Here is a 10552-nt window from a genome sequence, read left to right on the forward strand (position 1 = left end):
ATGATCATTATTTGATTATCTTGTCTATGAAGCATTGCGCGGGCCTGGCGACAGCATCAGATCGACAATACTGAGATACTTCAGGCGGTCTTCTGGAAAGATCACACTCTCCTGATAGATCAGTCTGTCATATTCCGCAGGTTACGTAGGTTGAGCCATGTATTTCCAATGCCAAAGGACTGTTCATTTCGTAGATACATTTCTATCAGAATTGTATCAGAGGGGGACGATGCCAGGGGGTAGTCGGTAGATGACTTGACGCTCTTGCCGCAAATTTACGGCCTTCGCTGCATAGCTCTGACTGGCTGTCATACAAGTTGAAACATCCGGCGCCAGTGAACTAAATGGGTTGTCGCTTCCAAAACATGATTTTTACTTTCATATTCTAGTTATTTTGGGTGAACGAAGCTGTAGCAGCTGCAACCACTTACGTACGAAGCTTTTTAGCTGGAAAAAAACGAAAGAACACTGATACAGGTACTAGTTTGTCCACTCCCAAATTCAAGTGCATTATGCAAATAACGATTTTATTCTGATGGGCTGAGAGAGAAATACGTCCAAGTTTTAGTACTCTCGCCCGCACTACTTAGGTTATGATGGGACAAGACCAGCTGTCACTTGCAGGAAAATTAGAAAGTGCATCTGTGAAACCAGACCTAGGACGAGTGTATTACTGCATCATTCTAGTCTACTGATCTTTCGTCATTTGCATCTCAGATTGTACGTTTTATTAAAAAGGTCAGTGTTGCGCACAACTGGCATCATCATGACATCTTCGTTTCAGACTAGCGCTACATGTCCCCACGGAACTCAGTAAGCTCTTTGTTCTTGGTTTGTTAGTCATGTGATTATGGAGCTTAGGCTCATCAACTCTGAGCTCGTCAATCAACAAGCCTAAAGGAGTGCCGAAAAAGTTGGATCGTATCTTCCATAACATCCCCTCAGTGACTCACATGCGGCGCCTTCCAACAAAATCAAATAAACCAGGAGATTCCGATTTACTGCCATCAAATTTTCCGTATTTCACTTGAAATCCGAGAGCGGAAAGAAACGTCCGGTCGTCAAAAGACAAATGGAATGCTTTTTCTCCCTTTTCTATGGAAATACAACATTTTTCAAAAGATTACCTGACAAGAACTTATGAGCAATATGATATGCAGCGTCGAGTTCGATTCCGTATTCCTTCTGCAGGTCCGCACCACAGGTTGGAAAAACAACTGGTGGTTTCATGTGCCCGGAATCGGCAACAGACACTGAAATGACCTTTACGGGTCACAGAGCTCTGATTGGTTTACTCGCGGAAAGATACGACGTCTTTGAATCCTGCAAACTGAGTGGCCTGGTGGTTTTTGTGTTAGCATACGAATGCGCTGAAAGCGTTACACCCTAACCCAGTGTGATATGGATTACTCAAGCCATCTGAAAACCTGTCACAAAGGCTTCCTAGAATTCCAAACCTTACAGATAGACGACGAGAAACCGCTGCTTTGTCACGGATTCATTGATGAACACAAAGAATCGAGGCTTTCGCCCAAGTTTCCCGGGACGGTTTCGTTCTGTAGTTCAGTCGTTCTTGTCGTTCAGCGACTGTCGTTCACCTGGGAGGCACAAATGAAACAGGGTGTTGCACTGTTCTTTAAGCTCTCAGAGCGGGGAAATAAGCTTGCCAGCGCGGGGACTCACATAAATAGATGCATAATAGTGCTTTGAACTGGGTCCTAGAAGTAGCGTGGACAACCATCGGAGGAAAGTCATTCCACGCAGCTACCACCCAAAATGAGAAAAATCTTACCCAATCAATGTGTGCGCTCTGAGCCTGAAAATCTTAACATGGCCCCGTCATGTGTTTGCTGAGTCAACGGTGAATAACCTGTGGCCAAGCCTCGTTCTAACAGGTTATCGTCTCCCCGGAGGTGACGATAGTTTGGGGGGGAAATCCAAGCACCACGAGACGCGTCTCGTAGTCCACGGCCTGCAAACATTTTCGTTGTACCTCGCTGGATGCGCTCAATGAGAGTTGCACCCATCGTGCGCCATGAATAGACAACGTGGTTGACCTATCTAAAGAGCGGTCTCGCGTATGTCCCATGGAGCATTTTGAAGTCCAAGCTCTCAGTCTACATCACTGCTAGCTTCCTATCTTTAATCTCGCCAATTCTCCTATTAGAGTCCCTCGATTTGTCCTTTTTTGCGCATGTGTAGAGACTGCTGTAATATGGCCCAAAGAGTGAATCACCCAGTCTAGACCAGCTTCACAGGGTCATGAAGAATGTGCGATTGTTGGTTTGGAGGAATAAGTGAATAATTTTTCAACTGTACCATCCAGACAACCGCACGTAACCAGGGCCGCATCAATCTGCGGGTGCATACACAAGATTTTACCGAAAATTTTTGCTTGGTTAAAGAATGAACCCCCGGTCAATGTCCTTCGGCCTTAATAACTGAGCCATCCTGAGCTGCCCCTGAGAAGCGAAGCCAGGATTTTGTCCACCACTTACGGTGATATTGATTAGCTTTCTCACAGGGTTCAGAACGAGAAAAAGCAATAATAATATTAGCATAATACTGTTTGCTTTTTTATTTTGACTGACGGAAACTCGGAAACTGCGCCCACCTAATGAGTTCAACAAAGAGCCAAACAGGTCGTAGACTGTCAGCCAATTTCCAGAAACCTTATGAGTAGGTCGAGTCTATTTTACCTCATGCTGATCTGTCTGATAGGGACACGAAGTGGAAGCGACTGTCATAGAAATGGAAGAAGGAACGTGGAGAATCGACGTGCATCAGGCCTATATTCAAACTTTCCCTGAAACCATAGTTTGGAAAATGATACCTGTTTGAATACCCAGAAACTAGCTATGTAGCCGCAGTTTTTAAAAGATTTTTGAATGTGCTCAATGTCCATATTGGGCGCGAAATTCACATTTCATTGGCTGCCAATAGCTTTGCGTGATGTCTCGGAGATGACGTTGAAAAGTTTGTAGAAGACAGGTTTCTTCACGGGCTTTCCTTTTGTAATGGACTTCGGAGCAATATCAAGACTACACGAACAACAATTTTGCCCTTCTTGTCAGCGCAGAGTTAAGATAGAGCAGCCATTAACGCTCCTTATACCGAAGTGTCTGCTACGGTTGCGGTAGTCATCCCACCAAACAAAGCCCCACAATTCGCCACAGCTAGTAATATTTTGTCCTTTTCAAACAATCAGCAGAGATTATAACGACTGAGGGGCAACCCCTTTGTCTTCACCCTTATACTACCCAATTAATGGTAACGTTAGAAGAACTGCTGGTCTTATGGACAGAACCAGCAGACAGGGTGGCCAGTTCTTCCAAGTTCTCGAGCAAATCCCACGACTTGGTACGGTCTGGTGGGCGCCTGGATCACTCATCAGTCGCTTGAAGAAGGCCACGTACCGGCCGCTTGGAAGGAAACGATTGTCACGCCGATCTACAAAGCTGGTGACCTACTGTCGCCTGGTAGCTATAGGCCTATATGCCTCACAAGCGTGCCGTGCAAGGTGATGGAACGCATTCTAAATCAAGCTATCCTAGACCAGAAACCTGATACCTCCACCCAACACGTATTTCTCCCAAACCGCTCTTGCGTTACAAACATGCTCGTGTTTGTGGACAGCTTACCCCAAGCCATGGACAAAGGACTCATATCGGATGCCATATTTTTCGACTACTCAAAAGCATTTGATGGGATCTCACACGTCCCGCTGCTCCACAAACTCGAGTCTTACGGGATTCAAGAAAAAATCATTCACTGGATCAAGGCGTTCCTATCAGGCAGATCATTCCGAGTGAGAATAGACCCACTATTCTCTAGCGTCTGTCTCCATTGGAGTTCCTCAAGGCTCCGTCTTGGGACCAGTTCTGTTTCTGATCTACGTCAACGACCCCCCAGACGTTCTTGCGAGTCCACATCTACTTTTTGCGGACGACTTGAAATCCTGGATTTCCAATGCCAGTGTGCTCCAAATGGATGTAGACGCTGCCAAGCAGTGGTCGTTGGACTGGTATCTTCCTCTGAATGATGAAAAATGCGTCTATATGTCGTTTGGAGGACACTCAGCGAATACCTTTGTTATGCATGGTGAAAAGGGCCAGAAAACATCGTGGAAATAGGTTTCAAAAAGAATTTTGGCATTTGGGTCTCCTCAAACTTGTCCTTCTCACTGCACCATGAGAGATCGGCCCAAAAGGCATTCGCCATTTTACAGATGATCCGACGAACCCTCTCCCGTATTAGTCGCATCGACTTCCAAATACTTCATCGGGCCTACGCCAGACTGCTCCTGGAATACCCCAACCAAGTTGTCTACTCAGGACGCACGAAAGACGTCACCCTCATTGAGCGTGTCCAGCGGGCCGCTACGAGAATGGTTGCCGGCCTCAAATCCGTGGAAACGCGTCTCCCGATGCTTGGCCTCTTTCCCCTGGAGAACCGTCGCCTCCGAGGGCACATAATTCTTACTTCTGCCCTTTTTGAACAAAGTTTGGAAAACGGGTTTTTTACCGTTGACCCAGGAAACACGCGGCGGGGACATAGTAAGAAAATTTTCAAGCTCACAGCACACGTTAAAGAGCAGTGCTACGCCCTTTTTCACTTGTGCTTTTCAGGTGAAGGACAACCACTGTTCGACAAGAACAAAAGCAACCCGGGAAACTTGGGCAGTAGCCTCGATCCTGTGTAGCAATCCGTAACTCCATGAATATTAGGGAAATGACGTATAGTCGAGCAGTTAGAGTGGATATGGCAGTCACGGTACCGTCAGTACGTCGCCGTACTCGGGTTCGTGGGCAGCCCGTACATGAAGTTTCGAGAGCCGGTTGGGTTTGTCACGATAGTCACGATTTCCAGGATATAATGACAAATTAGTTCCAGTATGCACCAGCTATATCCTTGAGTCCTTGTGGGGCACACGGTGGTTTATTGCTCTCATTCAAACGAGACAACCGTGTCCACATTAGGGACACAAAGTAGAGGAAAGTGTCACATTGTCTGCTAGACAGAAATATAGTATGCGTCACGCTGAGGCCCAAAAATTAAGCAGCCAAAAGTGGTCACAATTTCTAAATACCGCAGTTAGACGACACTGTCCGTTTTCAAAAACGGCTAATAATATGCAGGCCGATGTGAACTGGTGTGGACATATGTGACCATTATGTACCTGTATCGGCCAGCCCGAGTCTGGCAGTGGTCGGAGATCAGGGAAATACGTGAGACGTTTGATGGTGTTCCTATTTCGTACGATAAAGTGACATCAGAATGGCGCAGTTACAGCTTAAAGAAAAGCATGAAGGCTTCGTCGAATGTGAACATAATAAGTTCTATGTATTATTACTCTTCCCCACATGTGAGAGTTATTAAATGCTTCCGAAATATCTTGCGCACTAGGCAATGCCCCTTCGCGGTACCCGCCCTCCCAATTCTTATTTAATATCGCGATCGATGAGATGATGAGAGGAACGCGAGAAGGTCTTAAAATGGTGGCATCCAAATGGAGTCTGGTGGAAACTTCGTCGATTTGAAACGTGCATGCCACATCGTTTTCCTCTTCAAAATAGAGAAAGTTCAGATGTCTTTGGATGAGCCAAACACAACCATCCAAAAATTTTACCCAGTCACTGACCTAGGCAAGTACATTTCCAGGAGTGCCACACGAATTGGTCCGCATCCGTTTACATTGCAGGTTATTTTGTTGTACGCCCTTGGGACTTGATATGTTCGACTGACGGAAGGGAGGCGTCCTCAGCTGCTTGACAACTTTGAGTATACTTAGGAGTGTTCAGCATCAGAAGTTGCGTTGGTTATGCCATGTATTGTGTATGCCGAGGCACCGTTTGCCGAAGAGCGCTATTTTTCGTGCCCGATTCCGAGTGGCAAGAGCAGAGCGTTGCTAAGCCCCTGTCTTGACAGAAGGGTACGTAATAGATTTTGAAATTGTTGGGTGCCCCCGGTGCATTCGTCTCCCAGAATGAGGCCAGGGAGATCCCTACTGGTTAGGGACGCTGCAAGATATGATTGCCAACTGATGGTAGCGACGTTCTTGCCTCCATTTTCTACCCGGATTGCCTGAGTTTGTGTGGGAAAACTTGGATGAGGCACGTACGTATATGGCAGACCTGGGAAGGAGCCCCATAACGGCCGGAACTTGCGAGCGACTTTCAACATGCTTTGTTTCTGAGATGTGAGTGCTTTTTATATATAACCAGATGCTAAAGATCACAAAAAGGTTGGTATACAAACGCGTGCTAATCACTTTGTCAGAATGAGTATGCTGGTTGTTGAAATTGCCACAGCGATTGAGTATGGAATGGTTGCAACTAAGATGAAGACAAAGGTGCCTTCGAATTTGCTAAGCTATATGGTACCGGTAGCAGGAAGCTGAAGTGTCCCACATCAGCGGAGCCTTGACACAAAAGACTCAATCAATAAAACTTTACAACGTCTGCATCCATGAGTGCACGTTTTTGGGATCCTTGGGTCCTAGGACTCAAGTCGATACCATTTGGCCTTACGACCGACAGGCACACTCCTCTTTAGCCTTAACTTCTATCCGTCCGTTACACGTATTGTTGCTCGCCCTTTACCGCCAATGGGGCTAACTGAGCAAGTTGGAAGTTTGCATTTATAGCTGCAAGGATCCACGTTCGGCGTGGACACCTATGGGGAATTTTGAGCAGGGGGATTTACTAAGCGGTCGCTTGGTTAGCCACTATGGGTTTATTTTATTACGTGTTTTCAAAGACATTGCGCAAGATGTACACGAGCTGTGATTGATTATCCATTTTTTCCTTTCAGAAACCCCGTTAATTGAAGCCGGCTCCCTGAAAACGAAAACTGGGTTGACTATATATTATGCTTGTCCCGATGCAACCAATAAATATAACCTTAATTCTTGAAGGGTTGTGATTCAGGCGTGCGCCTGGCAGGCGGACAACACTCAACGATATGAAAGGCCGTTGTCGGTTATTGGATTCGGCTATAATGTGTAGTTTGGGCCTTTTAATCAGCTGCGTGCATGGGTACGAGCCTAACTGTTACGACAATTATTCAATGTGAGTGACAATACGTACAGTTATAACTATGGTGGGCCGCCGTTGCCCATTCGATTAGGTTGCTGCATCGCCACCACACACTTCATGCATTTATACCTAATGGAAGGCGAGCTCTACAGGGAAGTGAGTTGTACCGAAGTTCGCTGAACTAACCAATCCAATTTGTTAAATCTGAGGAAGATGATGTAAACAAACGTCACGAGTCCATTTGCCTGGATGGAATTTTCGTAAGATATACTATAGACGTTATCTCATCTTTAAGGAACCCTGGAGAACGTCAAAATATGCTGAGGGGTGGTTTCGTGATTTATCTCCGTTAACGGCAACAAACTGCGGGTCGGTAATGGTCCGTGACCTTGAAATTCGGCTCACTTTTAGAAAAGGCAATGAGCAACACATCACTGATGTCGCGTCTTTGACACGCAATGGTTTTGTAAAGGGAGCAAAATCTTTTACTTCAAGATGCTGCGCTTCTTTGCACATCTGCTCAGACCATAACTCACACTCCTGTACCGGCAATTAGCGATTTGTTTTAATTTTCTTCCGAAACGTTTGGCGCACTTTCGACTTTGAAATCCCCATGCTATGGCTGCAGAGGTGGCTTTACACTCGTTTATTGAGAAGTTTTGGGTTGTATCCTCTTCATTCTTCACGGCTTAAATCGATACATGCAGGATAGCCATGTGGTATTTGTGCGCTCATCCAGTAATCTGTGACCCATTTTTGGTGTTACGGATTCTTCACGGCTTAAATCGATACATGCAGGATAGCCATGTGGTATTTGTGCGCTCATCCAGTAATCCGTGAACCAATTCTGTTTTGTGTTACGGATGGGTGTAACACAAATGCACTGATCGACCTTCATGATCAACAGAAAGTCGATGCATTCAAAGAAGCTAGTAAGCTGATGGTATTTGCTGATAAAAAACATTACGCGAAGCGCCGGTTGTCCAGTGCTGTTTTGTCTACGGAAGCAAGGGAACCATTAGGCGGCCACCTTTTGTTTTCTTTACCGGAACTATATGTTATCAAAGTTTCGGGCTTCCGGTTATTCGACGGTCAACCGAAGACGATTTAAGTACCTGCGGGGCCCTTCTGAAATATGTGAAGCCGTCGCGTGAGGTGCGGCAGCTTGTGGCCGATGAATTCAGCAAGATCTTCGTCAATCAGAATATATACAACTAACGCCAAAACGGTCGACCGACTCTGATGAGTAGGTGCCTCATAGTTGTGTTTCATTGTAACAGACGATATGCCCTCGGTCCTGACGAAATTCCGGGGGACGGGATGCCTTCTTGTCCGGCAGTCAGAGAAAGATATCTATAGCCACACATGCTTCTCCCGATTACAGTGATAGCACTGTCTGGACGCTTTCCAGATGTAAGGTATGTGGATGGAACGCATGCAAAAAACCGCTTTGTGTAGGTTAGTTTAAAGTATCTTATATTCGGCTTGACGATACAAGCTGTATACCTTGATAACGGATGACATACGAACAGGGCGTCAGTTTATGTATGCGTTTGTGGAGGCGAACAATTTGTTCCGGTGTAAACCGTTCGAATTATTCAAGAAAAACCTGAACCAGCATTATCAAGTTACGGTTTCTGTTATGGACTATTTGGCGGCGCGAATGCGTGCAGCAAGAGCCGTGTTCGGATGCAACGTGATGCATTGCTACTTTCATGTAAAAGAAGCAATCAACAAGCACGTATGTATCATTTAATATCCATGCATGTTTGGTCCTAATAATAAAATAATAATGTTTATTCCCAACTTGTGGGTGGCATACCGTTGGCATGATAATGCGTTTACAGTCAGAATAGGGCACAACTGGGGAATTTGTAGGTAGTGGGGATTCAGCAAAAAAGGGACAACGTCATGAATAGTGAGAAGTATTCGATGAAATGATAATAACAGGTATCTTTCGCAACTTGTAGGGAACACTGGACATGAGTTCAAATACTCAATCGGCTGAAATGAACTAAAACAGAAAACCATTGCTGGTCACGAGTGGCCTTGGGCGGTTGGGTAAATGGCCGGAGTCACAAGGAGCAAAAGTGGAGGAGGAGGCGGGATAATTCGAATGGGAGAACATAACAGGTTTAGTCTCAAAAGCATGGTGCAATCTGAGAACAAGCAGACTCACTGGTTGCACTGACGTAGGGAGGTCAAGTGCAGGTTTTAGGATGCATGGGAACACAGAGGTGGTTGAATTCGAACGAGTAGTCCATCAGGTTGGAATGAATGTCATGGTGGTAGTTAGGGAAAATGAAACGAGTAGGCAAGAGGGCTCGGTTGGGAGGGGGATGGAACCGTTGCGGGTGTGCTACCAAACTGAGTGTGGCAGTGCCGTGCCATCATTGGCCTGACATGCTTCAGTCTTTAGACAGCCCCGCGGACGTCACATTTGAGATGATTCGGTTGGGGGTGTGCAGTTCATTGGGCAGCGGTATTCACTTCAGCTTGGTTGAGGAGACTAGCTTGAACGAAGCCGATATGGAACTGTAGGGTTTTCGTGGTCTGCTTAAGGATCCAGGAGTTGTAGATCATAGGCCAGCTGGTGTGCAGATCAGCTAACCAGGTCGTCCGAAACGGGCACTTCCAAAGTTCAAAGCTTGGGAAGATGAGGGGATGGGAGGAGATTCGCAAAACATGGTGAAGTTGAGGGGATATAAAATGGAATAATATGCACAAATATGCACAGAATGAAAAACCTGATGTCTGCTGCAATTAGGGTGATGACAGGTGATTATATGGAGTAGGAGATAGAAAGATTTGAACTTAGCAGGCTAGCGACCAGGGGTTGAGTTTGCTAACCTGCGACATTACATTACAAGGGATCTAGTAGAAGCCGATAAAAGCACGTAGAATCGTGGTATAGGAGTCAGATGCATACATGCATGCGGCAGTGGATTTCTAAGATAACTGGATAACGTGGTTTTTATTACATGAGTTGGGTTATACCAGTATAGAAAGTTTGTGCAAGAGAAATAGTCACTGGTCCCCGAAGTACTGCTATCAGCTCTAATCTGTAGATGGTGCATAGCAGGTGTTGACCACTGGGAGTGGCGACTAGATGTATTCTCTATTTGGATGACGAAATGAGCTTTGGTGCGGTGTAGCGTCCGTTCTGACGAAGGCAGATACAGCTATGCTCGCCGATTTTGACCCTGGGCACTTGCAGAGTATCTTTGGGCTATCCCAATTGAAATTCTAATTTTTTTGTTCCTGTTTTTCTTTACAGATGGGAGGCCAGTTTTTTCATCTGTGGTTTGTGGCATTGCCAGGTGCATAACTCAACCGAAGCGAGCCCAAAACCAGCAGCAACAAACAGAAGTCAGCAGTACTTTTTTGGTTTCCTGAATTTAAAGGCCAGACTCAGAGCCACCGACGATGGGCGATGCACCCGTGCTACTGGAGGGGTGGCGGGAATACGAACGCACCGTGGTGCAACGTAACAGGGCGACCCTCCCTGCAGGGCG

This window comes from Opisthorchis viverrini (assembly GCF_000715545.1).
Source record: "Opisthorchis viverrini unplaced genomic scaffold opera_v5_126, whole genome shotgun sequence".
NCBI classification, from domain to species: Eukaryota; Metazoa; Platyhelminthes; class Trematoda; order Opisthorchiida; family Opisthorchiidae; genus Opisthorchis; species Opisthorchis viverrini.